Raw genomic sequence first — 25864 nt, 5'->3', positions numbered from 1 at the left:
TGAAATCCGCGATCACGGAATCGCGATCACAGAATCGCGGAATTGAGCAATAAAAATGGAATCAACTTTTTTATTTATTTTTTTTTTAAATGTTGTGGGACTTGTACAGCACTTTGTTCAACTTTGTCAGTGCTGTAAAGTTTAAACCTTTTTAAATCTTAGACAAACAAAACACTTTGCTTTCATGAAATATTGTAAGCCATCATTTGAGGCTTTATAAAAGCAGCACAATGAACACAAATCTGTCAGTGCCGAGTCTGACCTCATCTTAAATAACAAACAGCATTGCTTGTTGTAATTAACAAAGAGAGGCAGAGTTGATTTTGCAAAAAAATATATATATATCATTTATATTTTTATATTTTTTAATAATCAAATTTTATTTTCATATTCGAATCCCATGCCCATCGAACGAAGCTTCGAAGTATTTAATACAGCCCTATTAAATGGACTGTTATATCTTATTAAATTGTGGACATTTATTCATTCCCACTTATTAGACACTATTTCTGATGGTAAAATGAGCGTACAAAGCAAAATACAGAATTCTGAAATATTAAAACGGAAAAAACGGAATTTGGAAAAAAATTAAATAGAATTTGGAAAAAAATTAAACGGACTTCATATGGCTCTAATACAGTACAGTATATCATATATCATAAGTATCTATTCATTCTTATCAATTAGATACTCTTTGGGCTTGTTTTTATCTACTTATTCTGAAAGAGTTGAAACAATTATTTTCGCTAGCAAGATCTTATTTGATTATTCATTCCATTAAGCCTACTGCCAGCAGGCACAATTAAAGAAATATAATCTGATTGATTGGGGTAATGAGAGACTTCAAATTAGCCTATAGATATGTATTTAACTTGTCTGCAATATCTTTTTGTTAGAAAATCATGGTTTTCGGCGATCGACACCTCCCCCTTTTCAGGTAAAACGGCCACGTGCAATTATCCTAATTACTGAAGTCTGGTTCGAATTAACGAGACCGAATCAGCCTTCGAGAAACCGAGATAGCCTGACTTCAATCATCGGGTTAATTTAAGCTGGCTAATGGGACTTTTGATCGACTTAGTTGAACCAGGTACGGGGAATGGGGCCCTGCCATTGTAAACACAACAGTCTGTAGGCCTTATGATGCATGTAAACACAACAGTATGTCTTATGATGCATGTAAACACAACAGTCTCTAAGCCTTATGATGCATGTAAACACAACAGCACTGACAGCAACATTGTCTCTCTCTCTCGATGAACACTATCAAGGTTTTTTATGTTCTTCTCTCATTGTTACGCATCATTTGCAGCTTTGAACCCGTCCACATTTCATCCAAGGAGGGTCATTTGTTTTTGATCTAATAAGAACAACATGTCATCGTATTCTACGGCACGCAGACTCGACTGTGAGCTCGACTGTAATCATAGCCGCAGATGAAAACAAAATCAAACCGTGTACCAATGAATGGAGTCCAAGGAACCGTTGCGGGGAAACGTAGTCGCAGCCACTCTCGACAACAACCGAGTTTGGCAATTATCACCTCTTAATATACATCTCTGCTCCGAGACAGGCTTTCAGCGGCGTGACTGCCTTGTCAAAACAGAACACTGGAAATGTGCTCGTCTTGCAGATGTAAAGAAGATGATTTACAGCGAGGGAAGAAGAAGCCGCATGATAAACGGCGTTATCGAACACACGGACGTAATATAAACTCTCTGCCCCTCGCTGAATCATACTCCCAGCATTAAGAGTGAACGTTTCATGCTCATGTTTGTCAGACGTGTCACGGTTATTTGTCAAAACCACAAACTAGCACCTATCTTTCGTACAGCTGTCCCCACTTCCTGTGTTAGTTTACCCACAAACACCCTCCCCTCGGCATCTTCGCATGATCCCTTTGTCGACACGCATCTAAGTGAGTATAGTTTAAGCCCCGTACACACTAGGCCTAGATATTATGAAATATTGTACAGGTATGCATTTTTATTTGCATTATAAATGCATTGCATGCCATTTGCATTGGATTTGAGAATGTATTGTAGCTCAAAACAAAGCAAATCCGATGAGAATCTCAATGGATGTGTCGATCCCTTTGTCGACACGCATCTAAGTGAGTATAGTTTAAGCCCCGTACACACTAGGCCTAGATATTATGAAATATTGTACAGGTATGCATTTTTATTTGCATTATAAATGCATTGCATGCCATTTGCATTGGATTTGAGAATGTATTGTAGCTCAAAACAAAGCAAATCCGATGAGAATCTCAATGGATGTGTCAAATCCTCTCCAACCTCGAGGTGAAAGCAGTGGGGCATTTTTACTGTATGAAGCACAATCTCAGGAGGCTCATACAGAACCAAGTGTTAGGGTTTGTAACCGACCTCAAACGCAACGGCACAGAGAGAGTTGTTCAGAGTTAGCCAAAGCAAGGGCGTATTTATTCTCAGAGTTACAAGATGGAATGAAGTTGAGCAACCGAACAAACGGGGAATCTGGCATGTGAAGATTGTTGCGGCTCTGCAGATACTCCCAGTAGGTGGTGGTGAGGAATTGGCTTGTGACGTCTGAAGCGGCTCTGCAGATCCTCCCAGCTTTCACTCCCGGTGGAAACGGAGAGAGAGAGAAATCTGAGTTAGCCCAGCGCACAACAGAAACAGAGAGGTGACTGATCCAGTATATATCCAAGTGACTTGATCTTCGGTGTACCACACACAGTTAGCAGAGTCCAGAGAAAAAAACAATACGGTAATCCAAAGTGTAAATCCAACACAAAAATAGGTGAGAACAGTACAAACAAAAACGGGATCTCTTCGGTGTTTCACAAACACACAAAAAACTGATGATCCAAAAGAACTGTTTCCAAAAACTCACCAGAGCGCAACGCGTAAAGCGGGCAGATAACGAGGCGCAGCTCAGAACGGGAAACCAGGTTCTCCACAGGGATTCTCCACGAAAGTCCTGGAGAGCAAAAGACAGCAAACAGCGACGGGGAAGGCAGGCAAATGCAGGAGTATTCAGAACGATCCAACATCGATAGTAGGGGGATCAGGGTATATAAAGCCACAGGGCGCTGATCACAAGCTGTGACAGCTGCGGGATGAAATTGATACTTGCTCCAGAAGCGTGTGGCGGGGAGAGCACCAATCAACACGGCACCTTACAGGAACGGAGCGTGTGGCGGGGAATGCAATTAATCAACAAAGTACCTTAAAGGAACGGAGCGTGTGGCGGGGAGCGGACCAATCATCACAGTACTTTAAGAAGCCTGTGGTGGGGAAAGAACCAATCCTCACACCAAGCATTTCACTCTAATGTACATGTACCTTATATGTGACAAATAAAACAAAACTTGAATTTGAACTTGAGAGGTTCAACTCTCTGATAATCCCGTTTCATTTCATTTAGAATGTCGGGGCTTCAGAGTCTATATTCGTCTCCTTTGGATAATATCATATTTGTCCTGAAATGGAATTCCGCCTTTTGGAGAAGCTGTGGCCAGTTTCTTGGCTGTAAAACGGCACAAGTGGTTTAACACTCCAACAAAGGTGTGTTATCCTGATTTCTAGCTAGTATGCTAATGTGTTCACAGTGGCTGCTCTTCAGATAAAGCCTGTTATTCACACGTTTCTCTGAGTAATGTGCTCTGGCACTTTAATCAAAGTATTTTGTACAAGTAATGCAGCAGTTAAGTACAAGAAACAAAGCCCAGGCATCCTGGCTTTGAGACGAGAGAGGCAGTCCACAGCAGAGACATGATAGTTACAAACAGACCAGATACGATAAGCTCCCGCTTTCCATCCAGCAAGACATCATTCCATTCCTGCGTTTTGTTGTACAATAACTCCTCGTTCAAAATGTGAATTGTTCTATCGTTATGGCCAAGTCTTAGAGTGGCTTAAACTGGCGTTCCTCCCTATCCAAACCTTGGCCTAATTTGAGGCATATCCCATTGTTTTGGTGCTAAAGCTTCTACTCTCCCTCCTATTCAGTGTCAAAATCTTAAGATTATGGAAAGCTCTGGAGGTGATATTGTCTTCCATTGTTTGGACAATGGCGCGGTAAACCAATAACTGTGTTTTGTTTGCAGTCAGTGTGTAAATCCCTTTGTAATGGCAGTTTTAGTGTCGTTGCGAGAGGGAGATTTTGTTAGCAAACCAACTGCTGTGCAACCAGGTTTTAGCTGCCGAGACTCCTGGCAGATCAGGAGCCAGACGCTTCCAAGAGGCTGTAGATCCCTGCACCCCTCCCCCAAAACACACACACACACACACACACATACAGGCATGCACACACTCACACACGCGTATGTACACATACACACAGACACACACACACACACACACACACCTTCCATCTATGAGAGGATGGAGCAGCTCCCTCTCATTGGAACACTGTGGTTGGAGCTGTGCCCCCCTGGCGTCCTGGTTTGAACCACAGGGAGATGTGCGATATGCTCACTCACTCACTCATTCACTCACTCACTCACTCACTCACTCACTCACTCACTCACTCACTCACTCACTCACTCACTCACTCACTCACTCACTCACTCACTCACTCACTCACTCACTCACTCACTCACTCACTTTATTTGTCATGCAGATGAACACACACATGCGACATGGGCGACACACAGGAACACACACATGCATTGGGTCGCCGATGAAATGCCTCTCTGCACTTGACCCATCCCGTCGTCCTTCCCCCCAAGGGCAGCCGGGAGCAGACATGGGCTGCGGCATGGGGCCACACCTGGGGACTAATCCAAGTGCTCCTGTCTGTCTTCGTCAGGGACGCGACAGCGTTAGCGATCTCTTCGGCATGTTTTTCCTTTGGATTTATCTCTTTTTCTGGAGGGGAAACCCTTGCGAGCACGGGGATAACATGCAAACTCCACACAGGCCATGGAGATACCCCCCACCTGGGTACCTGGCAACCTGGTCCCCAAGCGAGAATCGAACCCAAGACCTTCTTGCTGTGAGGCGACAGTGTTAACCACTACACCACCGTGCCGAACACACATTTTACTAGAAAGCAAACCTCCACCAGGCGCACCCATTTGTTTTCTAGTATATGATGTATATCATGCTCCACTCCCCCTTCCCCATGCTGCTATGATGCCCGAATTTCCCCAAGGGGATCAGTAAGTAAAGGAATATCTTATCTTATCTTACACGTTAAGTGGGACTTACATGTAGGGGGCAGAGCAAGCATAGACCAATTAAAGCAGATCTCCCTGCATTATTCCTAAAACACTATTGCACACTTATACACTATTGCACTATTACACATTATTTCACTATGACACAGTGGAGGCTATTCAATGACAACACGTGAGGCAGAAATTCACTCATAATTATTATTAATTTATATATATATATATATTTTTTTTATTTTTTTTTATTATTATTAATATTATTTTTCTTATTAAATTTTTTTTCCTCTGTAAAAAAAATTATTCCAGTGAAATTTTTTTTCCCTTAAAAAATGGCCAAGTGACAGCTCTGAGCTCTCTGATCAGGCCTGCAGTGCTCACATAACTGCAGTAATGGCGAGCTGTCTGCACGGGTTGATCTTAGTTGATCTATTATCCAATCAAAATAGGCTATTTGAGTCATCTAAGCCCCGCCCGTGCAGTTTTGCGCGCGCCACTCACGAACGCGGGTTGAATGATTGACAGCCCTCAACGGTCTGACACTCAATCAGAGAAGACCTGCGTGTCTGTGATGATGTCATCACCAGTGATCTCCGGCTGTTGTAGTGAGAACTGCAGTGAAATTTGAGAAAAGAAAAAAAGAGATCAGCCTAATATAATAATTAATTCATCTTTTGATCTTTATTGTTCAACTGTATTGTGCATCGTTTTTTTATATATATTTTTTTTATAGTGTAGTTGACCGTAGTGTGGTCGCTAACGCTAGTTGTAGCCAGAGGAGGCTCTGGTAGGCTCTGGTTAGTCTGGTAGTAGCTACTAGCTAGCTTAGTTTGCTTCCTCGGCCTGCCCCAAGAATTATGGATGCTGCTCCAAACATCATAGATCGGATCATACAGGAATCTTTTCACACATTCTCCTATGAAGAAAAGCTAAGAGTGAACTGTGAAAGCAGATGGGACTCGGGAGACCAAAGCCAAACATCAATTTGATGCAACAAGCTGGCTCGCGATGCACATGGCTATTGTTTACATTTTCCATGGGATTAATGTGCGTGGCTCGAGTCGGACTCGTCACATGGAGTAGCTGCACTATTCAACGGAAGATGAGATCGATCGAGATACCGTCTTTATGGGTAAGTGTCTTGGCTTTAGAATGTCAGTTTGTGTAACGTTACTGTAACCTAGGGTGACCAAACGTCCTCTTTTGCCCGGACATGTCCTCTTTTCACGCTCTGTCCGGGGCGTCAGGGGGGGGTTTATAAATGCATGGAAATGTCGGGGGTTTCATTGTTTTTCATTTTCAGTTTCAGTTTCACGGCCCTTTGCGAGCATCTGAAGGCTCGGGACTGCATTTATCGCCGAACATAAATTACCGAATTAAAGCGCTGTTCGTTGCCATCTGAATCGCCCAAATCCGTGCCTCGGTTCTCGAGTTACATGCCGATATGTCAGGCGTGCGACTTTTTACATGGCGCGCCAGATTATCACCCCGGACTCCCATGCAGCTGCAGAGCCGCAGAGCCAGCGGCACTCTCAGGGCCGCGCGCTGTGAGGGCCGCTCAGCAGCGCCACCCACCCAATGGCTGAATTGCCAATGGCTGAATTGGAGTATTGCACTGTGCGGGCACAGCTGCGAGATCCGCGCGGGGCCAGACTCGAGGGAGTAAATTAACTATACTTTTGCTCACACAATATCTTGAATGAATGAGTTTATTTATTTCGAACATAAATTGAAAATAAATAATAATAAAAAACAAGTAATAAACAGATTAAAAAACAAACAAGCAGGAGTATAGAATGAAGTGTAAACGTATGTATTCCTACCCCCTTGATTGATTGATTGATTGATTGATAGATTGAAAACTTTATTAACAGATTGCAGAATGGGTACAATACAGTACGGCTCAATACACACAATTGTTAAGGGGATGCAGACCAGAGAAAGACTTTCATCTTGTTTACATCAGGGTCCCCCATTTTCAATTCATCATAACATATGACATACATGACATACAGATAGACAGTATTCAGTATACCTTCACACTCTATTATCTTATGCAACTCATATTCACTCCACAAACTGAAATATAGACTACATACATTGTTGAATGAACAGCCTGTTTCTTGAAGTTAGACTCTCCTCTAAATTGTAACCCCCCTCTCTATAACAGAATTTTTGGATGTTACCCGGGAGTGAATTGTTTCGTGCTTTAAACATGATTTGTGCAGTCTTAAATTCAGCCAGGTCCCAGAGTTTCATGGCATGTGATTTAAAAAATAGTGTGTTTGTGTGTTCCAGATATCCTACCTTATTGATAATCAAATCAAATGTATTTGTAAGGCCCATGTCCCTTCAGGCTATGGATTTGCTGTGTTTTCCAGCGTATACAAAAAATATATATATTATTTTGGAATATTGCAACTATACTACACAAAAACGTGAGTACACAAGTTCAACCCATGTTCAGCCCTATGTTACTCATTAGCACTAAAAGTGATTTTTACATGTGCTATAAGCATAAAGTATGAAGATAAGCTTTGCAAAAAAAGTATGCAGTCAAGTTCAAGTAAAAAAAGATTGCCACTTTTCTGGGCGCATGTTATGTGGTTAAATTTGGGATATTGCAACCACTGCAGAAAAATGTGAGTACACAAGTGCACGTTCAACTCAAGTTCAGACCTATATGCTACTCTATTTCATTAGCACTAAAAGTGATTTTCCTTTTTTGCATTAGTAACTTCAGAATGTTATCTTTCAAAAGAGACCAGGCTTATGCATGTGCTATAAGCATAATGTATAAAGATAAGCTTTGCAAAAAAAGTATGCAGTCCTCAAGTTCAAGTATAAAAAAAAATTGCCGCTTTTCTGGGTGCATGTTTCCAAGCATATGTTAAAACAATAGAGGCATCTTTGAGTAAACTTTGAGTAGAGATTCAAGATTCAAGAAGTTTATTCATCACATACAGTACAGTACACAAGACATAGTGAAATGAAGGTGGCCATGCCCGCTTCGATTGTGCAAAGTATCATTAAGTATCTCGAGGCTGGGGCCAGCATGTCCTCTTTTTTGGAAATCAAAATATGGTCACCCTACTGTAACCGAATTGAAACCGCATCATAACTCCTACACCGACCATGTCACTTTTCAAAAGGCATGAATGAATGAAAACTTTATTTAACAGATTGCAGAATGGGTACAATATACAGTACGGCTCAATACACATAATTATTAAGGGGATGCAGACCAGAGAAATACTTTCGTCTTGTTTACATCAGGGTCCCCCATTTTCAATTCATAGTGAAATGTATCTTGTGTTATTAGGAGCCCTGCTACATTAACGTTAGCTAAAGTTGGTAGCTAACGTTATATTGATAATGTTTCAGATAGCAAGGTGGAGAGCTATAATAATATTAGGTTGATAATAGTAGAGCTTTGGTTGAGAGAGATTACAGTGCTGTAACTCATAAACAAGTATTGAGCAAGACGAGTTAGTCTGTTGTGTTGTGCGTATCGTATGGGAGGGATATGATGACTGTGTGTAACTAGGAGGGATATGAGGACTGTGTGTATGTGGCACTGAATTGAAAATGGGGGACCCTGATGTAAACAAGACGAAAGTCTTTCTCTGGTCTGCATCCCCTTAACAATTGTGTGTATTAGGGCGGCTACGTGGCATAGTGGGCAAGGCGCTCGCCACGAATGCGGATACGCTGGGCTCGCCTGTTCGAGCCCAGCGCTCCACATTGCTTTCAGTTTAGCTGGTCGTTCATACTAATACACATTGGCCGTATTAGGGGGTGGGAAACTGATGGGTGGGGATCGGGCGTTGTGGACAGCGACTACAGGTCGGTTGGTGCGCCTGCGCAGTAGAATCAGGAAGTGTTGGGGGCAGCGTGAGCCTCCCACGCGTTACTCCTCGCCACTGAGAGATCGAGCTGCGCAGGTGAAAAGATGCGACTGCTGTTACCTCAAGTACCGGAGGGGACTTGTGCTATGTATGACTTAGTCCACATTGCAGCCGGCTTGTGGGAGGCAAGAAACAGCGTTCGTGACAGGGGAGGGTTGAATTGGATGATACGAAATTGGGATGGGAGAAAATCTAGAAAATGGGAGAAAAAGTGGATAAAAAAATAAAAAAAATTGTGTGTATTGAGCCGTACTGTATTTGACCCATTCTGCAATCTGTTAAATAAAGTTTTCATTCATTCATTCATTCATTCATTCATTCATTCATTCATTCATTCATTCATTCATTCATTCATTCATGTGTAGAAAGAAGAACTATAACATTCTCATTCTCAAAGACCACAGTCTTAAACACATCAAATTTGCTGATGACACAGTAGTGGTGGGCCTGATCTCTGCCAACGACGAAAGGGCCTACCTGGAAGAGGTAGAGAACCTGTCACAGTGGTGTCAGGAGAACTGCCTCTCCCTGAACGTCAGCAAAACAAAAGAGATGATTGTGGACTTCAGGAGGTTGGGGGTCAAGGACTACAGCCCCCTCAGCATCGACGGGGCACCGGTTGAGAGAGTGAACAGTTTCAAGTACCTCGGAGCCCACATATCCGAGGACTTGACATGGACCACACACATTGACAGTGTTGTGAAGAAGGCACGACAACGCCTCTACTTCCTCAGGCGCCTAAGGAAGTTCCAAGTCAGTCAGAAGATCCTTAGGAACTTCTACTCATGTACAATAGAGAGCATCCTGACCGGCAACATCACCTCCTGGTTTGGGAATAGCACTGCACAAGACCGTAGCAGACTACAAAGAGTGACACGTTCAGCCGAACGCACAATTGGAGGGGGGCTTCCCACCCTCCAGAACATTTACAACAAGCGGTGCAAGGGGAAGGCTAAGAGAATTATTAAGGACTCGAGCCACCCGAACAACTGCCTCTTTGAACTGCTGCGGTCAGGCAAGCGATACCGGAGTCTTAAGGCGAGCACAGAAAGACTCAGAAGAAGCTTCTATCCCCAGGCCATCAGGCTGCTAAACGAACAATAATCACTATGCAACAACCATCAAATGCACACAGTACACACACCCACACGCACACACTCACTCAAACAAACAACACACTGCAGCACCCACTCTCCACACTTTAGATCACACAAACACACTTACACTTTATATTTATTGATAAAGGATTTGCACTACAACTCGTACACCTACTGTGAATTGTACCTAAATTGCACCTCGTCCCATTTCTCCATTTCTGCCTTGCACTATATAGTATTGTATATTAGTACACTGCACAGTATTGTATATTGTATGGTAACTACGTCTATTCTGCATCGAACATTGTACATATGTCTAAACTGAACACTGTGACCTCATTTTTTTTACTTCTAATTTTACTATGTTATTTTATTTCATACTTATCTTGTCTTGCACAGTCTCTGGAGCGCAACAGTAAGAAGCATTTTGTATAAAAGTATTCTGTACTTCTGTATGACAACTATTAAAGAAACTTGAAACTTGAAACTTGAAACGCACACACAAAAGATACATGGACTATTGTTATTGGACACAAGCCACACACATGGACCCTGCTCTGCACCATAATACACCTGTGATTATAGTATACTTGTTATTACACACATACACGCACGCACGCACACACACACACACACACACACACACACACACACACACACACACACACACACACACACACACACACACACACACACACACACACACACACACACACTCCCTGCACCTTAAGATTCATACACTTTCTTAAAAAATTCAGAAATAAACTTAACTTAACATTACATCACAATGGATCACATGTGGTAAATACGCTTTGAGCTCTGGGACCTTTCAATTTTCATGTAGTTTGCAGCATCCTAAATGTCTCTATTTCTCACTCTCTCTCTCTTTTTCTCTCACTCCCCCCCCCCCCCCCCCCCCCCCCCCCCACACACACACAAAGGCAGTACATGAAAGACACATCACATCTGCACTGGTGGGATTACACACACCTCCTCTTCTCATTGTTTTACCATTCTTTCCTTGTGTTTGATTGATTGATTGATTGATTGATTGATTGATTGATTGATTGATTGATTGAAAACTTTATTAACAGATTGCAGAATGAGTACAATACAGTACGGCTCAATACACACAATTGTTAAGGGGTTGCAGACCAGAGAACGACTTTTGTCTTGTTTACATCAGGGTCCCCCATTTTCAATTCATCATAACATTTATGACATACACAACATACAGTACTGTTACATCCAGCAGACATTTATGACATACAAGATATACAAATATACAGTACCGTTTAAGAAACAGAGAATATATACATTTGAGGGGGAGGAAACTGTACATTGGAGGGGGTTAGGTGGGGGGGGGGGGGGGGGGGGGGGGGTTGGACATTTACCTGGGCCAGTTTCGAATTGCAGCCTCCCGTAGGTGCTCTTTGAGAGCGTTTTTTAAGGTGGGTAGGGATTCACACTATTTTACGGCTGTGGGTAGGGTGTTCCACATTGTTGTGGCATAATTGTGAAACGTGTTTAGTCCCTTGTTTGAGCCGAATCTGGGTTGAACATGATTTGTGGAACTCCCTCTGGTGTTGTGGTTGTGGTATTCACTGACCTTTGGGAAATATTTTTACATGCAAATGGGTATCTTAGTGGTGTAGTGTATCTTGTAGACCAGGCTCATTTCAAGTTGCTGTACTCTGTCGTCTACTCTAAGCCATCCTAGGTTGTCAAAATGGGGAGGGGTGAGGTGGGTTTTAGAAGTAAGGTCAAGCAGTAGTCTGACCAGTTTGTTTTGTGATGTTTGTTTGTAATCTTGTTTTTAGTGCCTTTGAGGTGCTTTGGTACCATGAGGTGCAAGCATAGTCGTAGTACCCTTGAATGAGTGCTCCTGTTAGAGCAGGGGTGGGCAATTATTTTTCCCGGGGGGCCGAATGAGCAACTGAAAATATGTCGGAGGGCCGGGCCAAAATTCCAAACTCAATTATGCATAATATACATTTTATTTCTATATAAAAAGCAGTAAATGGCATTGTTTTGACCCCTGGTAAGAGTGTATGTTATTATTTGGCAATTAAAAGGTGAGGTTAGCTTTCAAAAATATCATTTATTCAAATAGAATTTATTTCCAATGATAAACAAAATGTGAAACATTAATAACAAAGGGCATGTATGAAAAAGTGCTATACAAATAAAGTTATTATTTTGAGTTTCATATACTATTGAAACAAGGATTTTCTTAGCTTTCTAAAGACATCACATCATCTTATAGCCAAAATAAACAAGACATGTCACTGAACTGTGTAAAGAAAAGTGTCCTAGTTTTGTAGCCTTTTTTACTTTACATGCCTATATTAAACATTTAATGTTTTCAGAACTGTGCAAAAAAAAGAAGAAAAAAAGATCAAGTGTCCCATTTCACATATTTCCACATTTGAGTGTTCTTCCGTTCTTTTTTTTTTTTCATTCAGTGTGAGAAATCCAGTCTCTGTTGAGCTTTAACAAGTCCATCAAAGTCAGGTTGCATGTCTGAGGTGGAGATGCGAAGCACAGCTGCCAGATGTTCATCAGTGAGAGAGGATCTGTACCTGGACTTTGTAAACGTCATGACTGAGAATGTCTGTTCACATATGTAGGTGGAGCCAAAGAGAACCAACATCTTCTGAGCATGTCTCCTCATGTTTGGAAAGTTCTCCTCCTTGAGAGCAGAGTAGAACTCTAGCAGTGGTGCTGACTTAAAGTGCTCTTTCAGTAGTGAATCAGACTGCAGGTCAATGAGTTCAAGCTGAACATCAGTGGGTGCACTATCAACACTGCAGGTAAAGGGAGAGGAAACCAGTTGCATTTCATCCTCAACCTTTTTGAAATCTTGAAAACGCCTTGAAAATTCATCAGTGCTCCTAACATGGATGAGTACCTGTGCCGGTGATCAGCTGATGGTTTGACTTCTTTCAGGGTTTTCATGTGTTCGAGATTGATGCTGCCTAGTTGCCTTGAAATTAATTGCAAATAAAAAAAATTTAATCTACCTACCTCAGTTGTGAAAAAAAACCACACTCGACAGTTTTCGGCTTGCCATTGCCCTGACTGCTTTGTTGTTGAATCAAGTCAAATCCTAGGTAAGCGTATATTGTGCGTGTGAATGTTGACATGAAAAAAAAAATGTAAAAAAAAAATATATATATATATATATATATATTTTTTTTTATTATCATGTAATCTTGGGCCGTACAATGCCCAGGTCTGTGTTAGAGTCTTCAAGGTATTCTTGTTTACCAGAGAGGAGATCCGGTACAAGAATCTAGTTTGTTGGTTGACTTAGTTTTATTACATTGGATGCCATTTTGTCACGGGAAAGATTTGCCTCTAGGATGGAACCCAGGTAGGTAATTTCATCTTTCCTTTTCCTTGTCACCTTCACCTAATATGTTTTCATCTGGTCAGGTGCGCTGTCACCTAATATGTTTTGATCTGTGTTTGGTTAGGTGTGCCGTCACGCGTCACCTAATATCATCTGTCTGGTCAGGTGCGCCATCACCGAATATGTAATATTGTTTGCATCTGTCTGGTCAGGTGCGCCATCACCGAATATGTAATTTTTTGCATCTGTGTCTGGTCAGGTGCGCCGTCACCTAATGTTAATATGTTTTCATCTGTGTCCACTGACCACTGACACACACAGTGGGGGATGTTTTAAAAATATAATTTAATATATAATATAATATAATAATTTGTGCTTCACCAAAAGATTTGGTCAGCAGCCGCCACTGCTATGACACTATTACATGATTACACTATTGCACACTATTACACACTATAGCACTATTACACTATCATGCTATTACACTTTTACGCTATTGGCTGGAATAACCATTTAAAACTATTTGGGTGGAATAAACCATAAAAACTATTTGGGTAGAATAAATATTGAAAAGAATACCGTTACACCCCTAATGGACAATGATGGAAATGAATTCAAATTAAATACTTTTCATTGACCAATACAAATATTCCAGGATCCAGGTCACTGGCCTTCTGTCATGAGCATGGGCAACTCTCATCCAAATTGGCACTGTAGTTTGCGAGATTAGCTGCAGTCACATTCTTTAGACACTAGACAGACAGAAAGACGCAACCAGATTACATGATCTCTCTCCAGGCTTAGGGAAAGTAATCATAAGTACTTATTGGTCACAGGAGTCTTCAATAATGTTGAGGTTTTGTGAATAAATTCACTCTCCAATGTCTGATGTGATCTTGGTTGATGGACGACTTCTCCGAACAATCTGCTACCTAACTATTCAAGCGTAATTAGCAAGAGTAGCGTAACTCGACCTACGTAGCCTACTTAATACATGTTGTTTTACTGGGGAAGACCATACATCACTCCATCGTTTATACAACTCGGTTTAACGTCCTGAAACGTGTAATGAAATTAGACGTTCAGGGGGACGTCTGATCACTCTCATTATTCTAACCGGTTCGCACATCAGGAGTGATCAGTAACGTAAACACACCAGCCACCGCGGCTGGATGCCGAAGCTACGGAAAGTGCTCGGGGTCAACAGGGTTAACGTGATTAATTGCATAATTCTTTTTATTTTCCAACGCGTCAAGGTTTTCGAATTAATCGAAAGAATGAACGCGTTGACAGTGAAGACCGAGGTCGAGCACTTCAGAGCGATCTACTGTATCACGTTCACACTCCAAGTGATCTGGATCGACTTAACCCTTTCACAACCACACTACAGTAGTTGGTAGTGTGGCAGTGAAATGGTTAACCTTCTGTATTGTCGCAGTGAAGGGGTTAACCCTTTGGTAGTGTGGCAGTGAAAGGGTTAACAAATGCAAACACATGAGCTGTCCCCGAAAGTATTCCGACGCAGACTTTGCGCGGCCCTCCGCCTGAAGGGTTCAGCGGGGCAGTTTATTGTGTTAGCGCCGCGGACGGCTCCGGCGCCAACACTGCAGGGAGGTCAAACGCATCTCACCTGTTTGTTTAACTGCAGTTGTGCAAATGTGTGGGATTTGACCGGGCAGAAAGGAAGGGACCTCGTCGTCCAAACGCGTGTCAGTTTCTCCATTTACACTGAGCTCAGATGTGTTTTTCGCTCTGTTTACACAGATATTTGAGACGTAGAGAGTCTGAACGTCTCACAGGGTTTTTATGTTCCCGGAGAAATACAGCTTTTCCTAGGTGCCTACATGGGCTGTGTTGAGAGAACACTCATAACTGTGTATCATACTTCATCTTCATCAACTAACCTTGTACTTGTCTTTTACTAGTATGCACTCTGCTACTAAGGAATCTACCATGCCTATATTATTACCTACTGTGCTCATATGCACTCAAGTCTGTAGCACTCAAGTCCGACACTGTTTGACGACATCAGTGGACTTTGACTAAGATGCTGAATATAAAAGGACTTGATCCCCAGTATCCTGAACCTGAAGGGGACATATTATTATTAAGGCTGTCAAAGTTAACGCATTAACGCACAATTCTGTTAACGCCACTATTTTTTTAAAGCACGATTAACGTTTTTTTTTTACTAGACTTCACTCAGGTGTATTATTGATACTCTCATTGATACTATGTTTGTTTCTGACTCAAAGTGTGTGTGTGTGTGTGTGTGTGTGTGTGTGTGTGAGAGAGAGATAGAGAGAGAGAGAGGGAGAGAGAGAGAGAGAGAGAGAGAGAGAGAGAGAGAGAGAGAGAGAGAGAGAGAGAGAGAGAGAGAGAGAGAGATGAGGAAGAGGCAAGAGAGCTGGGAGAGTGTGTGTGTGTGTGTGAGAGAGAGAGAGAGGGGGGGGGGGTGAGTCCTCAGCCCTTGTGTGGGTGAATGTAACAAGTTCCTAACGTTTTCTTTCCCCTATTATTTCATGCACACTTTATTCATTGTTTTAAATTATAATTTTCTTGTTATTTTGTGCATCACTCTGTTTCGAATTTGATGCAAATTTGCAATGCAATCCTTTTGTGTTAAATGGCTGCATAAAGAAAGCATTTGTTGACTCATGTTGATAAGAGTATTAAAACTTGAAAAATATCTGTGAAAATCCCTGAACATGATATTGCATGGTTTGATAGATTATTAGTTACTGGGTATTTCAAAGTACCTCATATTTGGTGTCATTTTGAAGCTAACAACTAGGGCTTTCCAATGATATAAAATAAGTGTGTGATTATCATCATAATTTGTATTATTATGGTTCATATGTAGTTGCACTTGAACTTGTTGAAATTAAACTTGGAAGATAAAAATTTATTAAATTAACTTTCCTTGATTATGATTTATGTATAATGAATGGAATGTAGACAATCTTGTTGGCAATATAGAACAGCTGACAGATTAGAAATAGCATCTATTGTTCAAAAGTTATTAATTAATTAATGAAACTAGATTAGATTTTTTTTTTTCTTTTTTTTTTTTTTTTTACATATTGTGATGGTAATTATACAACTTTCATGTGTGTGTTAAAAAATGTCTTCAAACTTACCCCATTCTCTTCATAGAGCCTTGTCTTTCCCCATACTCATGCCTTCTTCGAAGCATCTATCCCGGGTAGAGATTGACTGAGGGTATCCCTGGATCTCAGCCGGTGTTGATAGCATCGGCGCTAGCATGGGAGCTAGTTCCAGCATCTAGACATTCCCGTCAATTCTAGGTTGATAAAATGAGATATGTTACATATAGGAATATGACCCACTAATGAATACACTAAATACAGCAATGTGGCTATTTGAAAACACTGCATTTGCGAAAATTAATACGTAAACTGTGTTGCCGTTAGCCATGCGTTAGTTCGCAGCTAGCGCTGATGCTACCTCAACCACAGCAACTTTTCCTCTGGGAAGATTGGTACTCGCCCACGGCACATTTCAAAACAAGCTTTTTGATGGAAAATATGACCAGAATCTCTGGAAAAACATCTCACAAACACTATAGACGGTCATAAAAGTTAACGAATGCTATAAGAAGTCCAACAGATTAGTATAAACAGTACTTACACGGTTGTTTAGAAATTTATAGCAGAGCGCAATTCCCCGGAGAAATTTACTCTGCGACTGCCAGCGCTGGGGAAAACTACCAAAAAGTTCGAGCGGCCGTCGACGGAGGCTTTTATAGACTTCCGGTCAGAGCTGTGGATTGATACTTGCTGTGTGTGTGGGGGCCGGTGTTCCTAATATGGTCACAAAAAATGGTGTCCCTCCGCCAAAAAATGGCTGAACAGTGCGGATATAAATAGACAGCGCACTATCTGTACGGCGCCGTGTTGGGAGATTTGGAAGAGGTAGATTAAAAAAAAAAAAAAAAAAAAAAACGATTAATTTGCAATTAATCGCGAGTTAACTATGGACAATCATGCGATTAATCAGATTACATTTTTTTATCGATTGACAGCACTAATTATTATGCATCTATTCGACAATTTTGTTTCATTTCAAACCTTTATTTTAACTTGTAAGAGACTGAGGTTACCCTCATTTACAGCGACGATGAGCTTACAAAACAACAAACAACAACAATTGTTACAGAACAATTTCATACATATAGGCACAATAAATTTGAATACACAATAAAGAAATCAGCTATGACACACAGTGGTTGGAGATCATACGTTTAAATGCAGCAAAAGAAGGAAGAAACTTCATATGACTTCCTTGAATCTGTGGAACATGTTTGTTAAGTTTAAAAGAAACGAGTTTAGTACACAGCAGATTCTAAATTAGTTATGTCCTTCCCCGCCTGGCTACCCCACACCCAAGAGTAAAAAAAACATTTACAAACTGGGCAGTACGTTAGGTAGGCAGTGCACCTGGCTCCAAAATGTGAGGGTTCGCCTGTCCCTGGGACCTTCTCCTCTCCTCAAAAGCCCCCACCCTTGCATAGACTTTCCTCTCCTCCTCACCAGCCCCCACCTTTGGACAAACTTTTACTCTTGGCGTTTGTATTGTCTCCCATGTGTTTTAACCTTGTGTTATCTCTAGTCTTGTTCCCTTTGTAATTGTTTTATTTGTCCCTTGTATCGTGTTTACTCTGTCTAGTGTTCAGTCTTTTCTTGTGTGGTTAGTTTGTTTGTTTCCCTGTTATTGAGAGTGTTTGGTCTTGTGTTCTCTCCATGTGTGCCTCGTTGGTAATTAGCATCCCATGTCTTGATTAGTCTCCCTATATCCGGTGTGTGTTCCCTACCCTCCAGTGTCGGTTCATTTTTGGAGTTCATGTTTGATGTTCGGTCCCATGTTTGTTATCCACGTCCTTGTTCTCCTGTTTCATAGTAAGTTCCCTGCAGTAACTTTGTTTTGTGTTTTTTGGACTTGCTCTCTTTATGAGATTATTATTTGTTTTTGTATTTAGCCCTCTGCCAGTCTTCTGCTGTGCTTTTCTTTGTTTTGTATTTTGCTGCTGCCTTTGGAAGTATTTTTGTGAATATCTTTGTTGCTGCCCTCTTTTGAAGTAAAGACATTTGTTGATATAATTCACCTCACGTCTCGTCTGCCTGTTCTCCCCTCGTTCTGTTCCGCGATTGGGTCCTCAGACAACACTATCCATAACACAAAAAGCACAATGATTTGATGAATCAACTCAAATGCATTGCTCGTGTCCCCGGTGTGACATCACACAGGGAAATAATTCGGAACAGCTTGTTTAGGCTTGTTAACCGGAAGACATCAAAACCTGCACGGACTACAATGCATGACCCTCATCTGCCCTTTATTTGTCTTGTATTTTAATATATTAAGATACCATTTTATTGCCTATTTTTATGTCTTTCTACTAGTACCCTGCCCATACCTGTACATCCCCTCCCCCCACCCCCATGTTGCTCTAACACCCAAAATTCCCAGAGGGGATTAATAAAGGAATATCTTATCTTATGTTGTCATTATTCCCCAGCACCTAAATAACATTTCAGACTACCAAACCCATACAAACACTGGGCAAAAACCCATTCTCCACAATATGTCTCCTTAAGTACTGAGACTTATTACCTCTCTCTCCAAATAGTTTCTATTTTGTATAATCTCAGTGTTCCCCCCCCCTGAAGAATAGGCCTGATTTAACAATAGTTTGTACACAATAGTGATCTCGACGGGGAGGTTTTGTCACAGTGAGTGAGGGGCTAAATGTCTGCCCATGGTTCTGTGACCTTAGTGGCTCCTCTGCTGGTTTGGTCCAGGTAAGTGCGGGGGCGTGCGATACAGTAGTATCAATAATGAAAGAAAGGCAACCCCCCCTGCCTCTCTCCCTGCCGACTGCTATGTGGGTCAGAGGAGGCTCTCAGTGGATGGAGGAGATTGATGAAGAGCACCAGGGAGAGCGCCGGAGCGCCTACCTCTGAGCCACGCAGCCCCATCAGCCCCCCCCCCCCACACACAGACACCCCACCCCACCCCCCTTGCATTCGCCCGCCCCCTCCTGAGCTCCATAGCTGGGCGCTCTTTAAATGACCTTCAAATTAGCCTTATTTTTCCCGGGCTTCATACCCCTTTAGGGTCCCAGTGCTGGATCTCTTTCACTCGCTCTCTTTGCTGTTGTTATGTCCCTCTGTGGAACCATGTAGTGATGTCTAGTAGAGATGGAGTGATGTCTAGTATAGATGTAGTGATGTCTAGTATAGATGGAGTGATGTCTGTTTGAGATGGAGTGATGTCTAGTATAGATGGAGTGATGTCTAGTAGAGATGTAGTGATGTCTAGTAGAGATGTAGTGATGTCTAGTAGAGATGTAGTGATGTCTAGTATAGATGGAGTGATGTCTAGTAGAGATGTAGTGATGTCTAGTATAGATGGAGTGATGTCTAGTATAGATGGAGTGATGTCTAGTAGACATGGAGTGATGTCTTGTAGAGATGGAGTGATGTCTAGTATAGATGGAGTGATGTCTGTTAGATACGGAGTGATGTCTAGTAGAGATGGAGTGATGTCTAGTAGAGATGGAGTGATGTCTTGTAGAGATGAAGTGATGGAGTGATGTCTAGTATAGATGGAGTGATGTCTAGTAGATACGGAGTGATGTCTAGTAGAGATGACTGACAACATATATGAAGCATTAAATGATAATACATTTGCAATTGTGATTTTTCTAGATTCATCAAAAGCCTTTGATACAGTGGATCATAGTATCTTAATATCCAAACTGAATCATTATGGTTTTCAGGATGTTGTAATCCATTGGTTTAGATATTATCTCAGCAACCGGCAGCAATATGTGTGTATTGAGGGTATGAACTCCAATATAACTGAGTGAGGTATCTTGTGGTGTACCACAAGGTTCAATCCCTGGGCCTCTTTTGTTTCTTATTTTTTATAAATGATTTTGCTTTACAGTTTGATACCGCTCTGCCCATTATTTTTGCTGATGACACAAACATAGTATTTTCACATTCTGACTTTGGTTCCCTGATTAAAGATGCAAATTCTATACTTGCACAAACCGCAACATGTTTTCAGATTAATAGGCTTTTTTTTTTTTTTCTATCCATTGATCCTTTGTCGGCACTTCTACCTTGTACCACAGTTTAGTTAAAGCTTTCTTGGCTGCCACTATCAATATCTTAATCAAATATTTGTCTTCCCCTTGGATTCCTTCCTGTGACAGATTCCCCAAATACAACACTTGGCCTCCCTGGGGTATTTCGTATCCTATTATTTCATTTATTATCCCTCCTATCTCTTCCGAGTAGTGCCTTATCTTCTGACATCCCCAGAATATGTGTGTATGGTTCGCCCCTTCCTGTCCACACTCCCTCCAACATGTTTTCTTTGCTGGTGTGTAATTGCCCTGAATTTCTGGTGTTATAAAGTATCTAATTATATTTTTCCACCCAAACTCCCTCCATATCCTTGATCCTGTGGTTGTTTGTTGTGTCTTACATGTGTCATACCATTCCTCCTCTGTTATCTCTATTTCCAACTCTCTTTCCCACTTTTCTTTCACATACAATGTTGTATTTCCCTTACTGTCCATTATTGCCTGATATAGTGCTGATATCACCCTCCCCTTCCGTCATTCGTATGACTTTACCATTATCTTAATTACCCCATTCTGTTCTTTGTCTCTATCTTGCTTTATTTCCTTGTTATAGTAGTCCCTAATCTGTAAATATCTAAAGTGGTCCCTATTCTCTAGTCCGTATCTTTCTTTCAATTTTTGTAGAGTCTGCATCTCCCCTCCTTCTGTCATCGTGCACATTGCTGTTATACCCCCCCGTTCCCACCTCTTGAACCCATGATCTTCTATCCCTGGTCTGAATTTGTTGTCGTGTGCTATCCATCTCAGTATCTTAGATTCTTTTTCTAGCTTGTATTTCTTTACTATTGTGTTCCATATGTTTATAGTGAATCTGGTAATTGGATCTAGTAGTTGTTCCTGTCTTCTGAACAGCTCCCTATCTCCTATCAGTGCCTGCACTTTGAATCCCTCTCTTTTGGTTTCTATATCTTTCCATTTGGCCTCATAGTTCACATTGCACCAGCATGCTACTGTTCTAAGCTGTGCTGCATAGTAATAGCTTTCTAAACTGGGTACTGCCATCCTTTGATGTCTTTGGTCTGTCTAATTAGTTGGGCCAGTGGTTCGATGAATACATCGAAGAGCGTCGGCAAAAGACAACAACCCTGTCTGGTAGCTCTCTCTAGTTTAATCCGGTCCGTCAGACTACCATTCACCTTAATCCTAGCCGTCGGTTCTTGATATAATGCCCTAATTGTTTTCATAGCGTTTTTGTCTAATCCAAATCTCTCTAATACTTTATATAGAAATAACCAGATTAATAGGCTTTCATTAAATATTAATAAATCGAATCATATGATTTTCAGAAATAAAAACAAAAAATATTGAAAACAGGACTCTAAATTACATATTAATGATATTTAAATTAAACAGGTGTCACATGATTATGGAAAAATATATGATTATGGCAAAACTTAACTTAAATAATAAATAATCACTATTATGGGTCCATAAAACATTTATTCAACACAAGCCAAGGTGCTTTAACATTTTTATAAACATCTAGGCCAGTAGGCCTACAACAAAAAAGGTGGTCTGTCCTCATGAGCAATGTAAACATTGTATCATTTAGATACATAAAGTGAAAAGTAAACTGGATACAACATCCACAATCAATTACAAATTAAATGTAAATTCCAAGAATTTGCAAATAAGTTGGTCTGTCCTCATGAGCAATGTAAACTAGTAAACAAAATTGTATCATTTAGATACAGAAAGTACAATATATTGAACACTGTGCTGCTGTCATTTCCCCCTAATGATAACCTGAGATAATGAATTAACTACAACAAAGTGCATTCAGAACAAAGCCAAGGTGCTTATTGCATAAACATCTTCTAGGCCAGTAGGCCTACAACAAAATAGTGTAAATAAAGACTGTAACAGCCAGGCCTTCAACAACAACAAAAAAACAAATGCACATATACGTGCATGCATACAAATGTGCAAACTGGATAAATCCACATGAACGTAACTTACAAAGAAATTAAATTACAATTGAATTTCAAAAATCTGCAAATAAGGTGGTCTGTCCTCATGAGCAATGTAAACAAACTAAACATTGTATCATTTAGATACATGAAGTGAAAAGTAAACTGGATACAACATCCACAATCAATTACAAATGAAATGTAAATTCCAAGAATCTGCAAATAAGTTGGTCTGTCCTCATGAGAACTAGTAAACAAAATTGTATCATTTAGATACAGAAAGTACAATATATTGAACACTGTGCTGCTGTCATTTCCCCCTAATGATAACCTGAGATGGTGAAGTAGAACTAGATAAGCCTATGATATGCCAGCCTTGTCTACTTATTAAGGAAAAGTGGGAGGTTCTTTTTAATGAACAGTAGCTTCTCTGCTTTATCAGCCATAAGTCTGTTCCTCTTCTCATCAAGCACATGAGAGGCAGCACTGAACAGTCTCTCGCTGTCGGTGCTTGTGCATGGAGCAGCACTCAAATACTTGCGTGCCACCTTGGCCAGGTCAGGAAAGCGGTCTTGTTTGTTTCTCCAGTATCCAAGAGGGTTCTCGCTTCTGGGGATGGGTACTTCTGAGAGATAATCATCCAACTGTTGAGCAGTTGGGCTTGTCACCCTCCTGGCATTTGAGAGGTTTGAGAGAATAAGATTGTATTTAAAATAGGGACAGTGCATAATGAACATTTAGTCAAATTTATTCACGCATGCCAGATCACTTGGCAGACAAATAAAATCATCTGACATGTCAAAAGAAATTACAAGATTATTAAGAATACATAGCAGCACATACAGTACTAATAAATAAATAATATCACATTCAGTAGCACAGTACAGTAAGTAACCAAGTCAGAACAGAGTAGCCTACCTATTTGGGGTAGTATTCTCTTCCATGATCTCGTTGAACATATCAGACAACGAGGGTGGTTGCCCCCTCTCCTCTTCCTCCTCCTCTTCCTCTGCTGTAGACAGACGAGCCCTTTTTTCAGTTGTCTACGTCACGTCTCCTGTGCTGTGCGCAGCAGCCTCCTCTCCAAGTGGGGTCTCCTTATCCAACACAGCCTGGATCATGTCTCGTGCGCTTTGCTTTTTCCCCGCATCAAAATAATTATCTTTATATCGCGGGTCAAGTACAGTCGCGATACAGTACAGGGGATCAGAGTAGATATCAGCAAAACGTGTGTTGACAGACTCCAAGAGTGTACTCTTCATAGTTTTTACTCCACGGTCCGTTTCAACCTCTTTCATTAGAAGACGCTTTAGAGCCGCAACTAAAGGTATAACGTCTGCCACCGATGCGTCAGATGAGCTAATCTCTCTAGTTAGCTGTTCAAATGGGGCAAGAATGGAGAGAATGTTCTCCATTAAGATCCACTGGTTTAGAGTGAATGATGCGGGGAGCTCATGATCTGCGCTGTATGTAGCCAAGGTTCGCTTTTGCGCAAAGAGACTTTCCAGCATATAATAAGTACTGTTCCACCGTGTACTCACATCTTGTTGGAACCGTTTCCTTGTTACTCCAAGCTCATCTTGTATTGTCTCTATGCGAGAATAGGCCAGTTTAAAGTGACCAACAATCTTTCTGCCTACGGCCAAAAGATCTTTTACACTGCGTTGAGCCAACACTCCCTCGTTCACAGCTAATTGCAGAGTGTGGGCCATGCAGCGTATTCCACTCAGATTGCCTTGTTCCATAGCTTTAGTCATGTTTCTTGCGTTATCACTGACTATTGCGTGCACTTTAGGTCGGTCGATATGCCATGTCTCGAACATATTGGCGAATGCCAAGGAGATGGCTTGTGCTGTATGAGACCCCCTAAACTCTTGCGAATGCAGCAGAATCTTCCTCAGTTTAAAGTCTGTGTCGATCCATTGTGCGGTTAGACTGAGCATACTGGTGATGCTTAAGTCTGAGCTCCATATGTCTGTCGTGAAGCTGATGGCTGTAATATCTGTAGCCAATAGCTCATGTATGTGATTCGCAACGACATTGTACAGTTCAGGTAAGCACACGTCGGCTAAGTGCCGTCTGCTAGGCAAGGAATACCGTGGCTCAATGTGCTCAATAAGCCTACGAAATCCAACGTCCTGTACTACAGAAAACGGTTGATCATCCATGGCGATGCATTCCATTAACTTTCGCGTAATGCCCTTTGCCTTGGGACCATCTGTAAGGGATTTAGTTTCCCTCGTAAGTCCTTGAATTGATATAGTTATGGACCAGCTGAACCAGATATATTCAGAGCGACAAAGTTCTATTTTATTGCACAGAGAACACAGAGAAGACAGAACTCCGACCAGCCCTTCCACGGGGCTCAGTCTCTCCCACCAGCATCAGAAGAAAGAATATCCACATTACATGACATATTTATACCTCATGGATGAAGAAGAGAAGGGGAGGGGTGTGTGTGTGTGCGTGCGTGTGTAAGTACGTGTGTGCGCCTATGTGTGCCTGTATCAGAAGAAGGGGGCACATGGTAGCATGTGAGCTGTCGTCATGCTGATCAGGACAAGAGCTAATTGAGAAAGTGGCTCCATTGACCGGCCTGTGAACAGGCACTGTGTGTGAGGCGTGTGTGTGTGGGGGGGGCAGATGTACAGAGAGCCACAGCGAAGAGCATGTGAGGCACTGCACCCTACAGCCTGAGGGCCCGGAGGAGACAATCATGCTATCATCAGAGGAGAGCTTCAAATATTAATAAAATATCCTATAATTCCCCCTTTTGACATTAATTTAATTTATGTCAACACAACAGTTCATTAATGGACCATACCTGCCTATTATCAACCATTAAACACATCAAAAGAAAACTAAACAACGTTCAGAGAGGAGAGAGAGATAGAGGGAGGGGGTCGGGAACGGGAGAGAGAGAGAGAAGAAAGAGAGACACAGATTCGCAATTTTTCAGACAATACACTTCAAACCCTGTTGGACCCCCCTTACTCATTCACCTAACCCAGAGGAACCCACCCCTCTATTACAGTGCACTCCTTAGTCCCGTCTTCTAGGGCGTGGGTCTCCTTCCTGAGCTGGTTCCCGTTCCAGGGTGCGGTCCCCTTAGGCAAAAGTGTCTTCTCTGGTCTGCCGCTCCTCAGTGTCTCTGGACTGTCCCCTCCACCTCTCCTCAGCTGGCCCACCGTCTCTCCAGCTCCACCTCCTGCGGTTCCACCCGTTCTGGTCGTCGATGATTTGCGGTGCCTGGCTG

This window comes from Notolepis coatsorum, assembly GCF_963971535.1.
Source record: "Notolepis coatsorum genome assembly, chromosome: 18".
NCBI lineage: Eukaryota > Metazoa > Chordata > Actinopteri > Aulopiformes > Paralepididae > Notolepis > Notolepis coatsorum.
Note: the sequence above shows the minus strand (reverse complement) of the source record.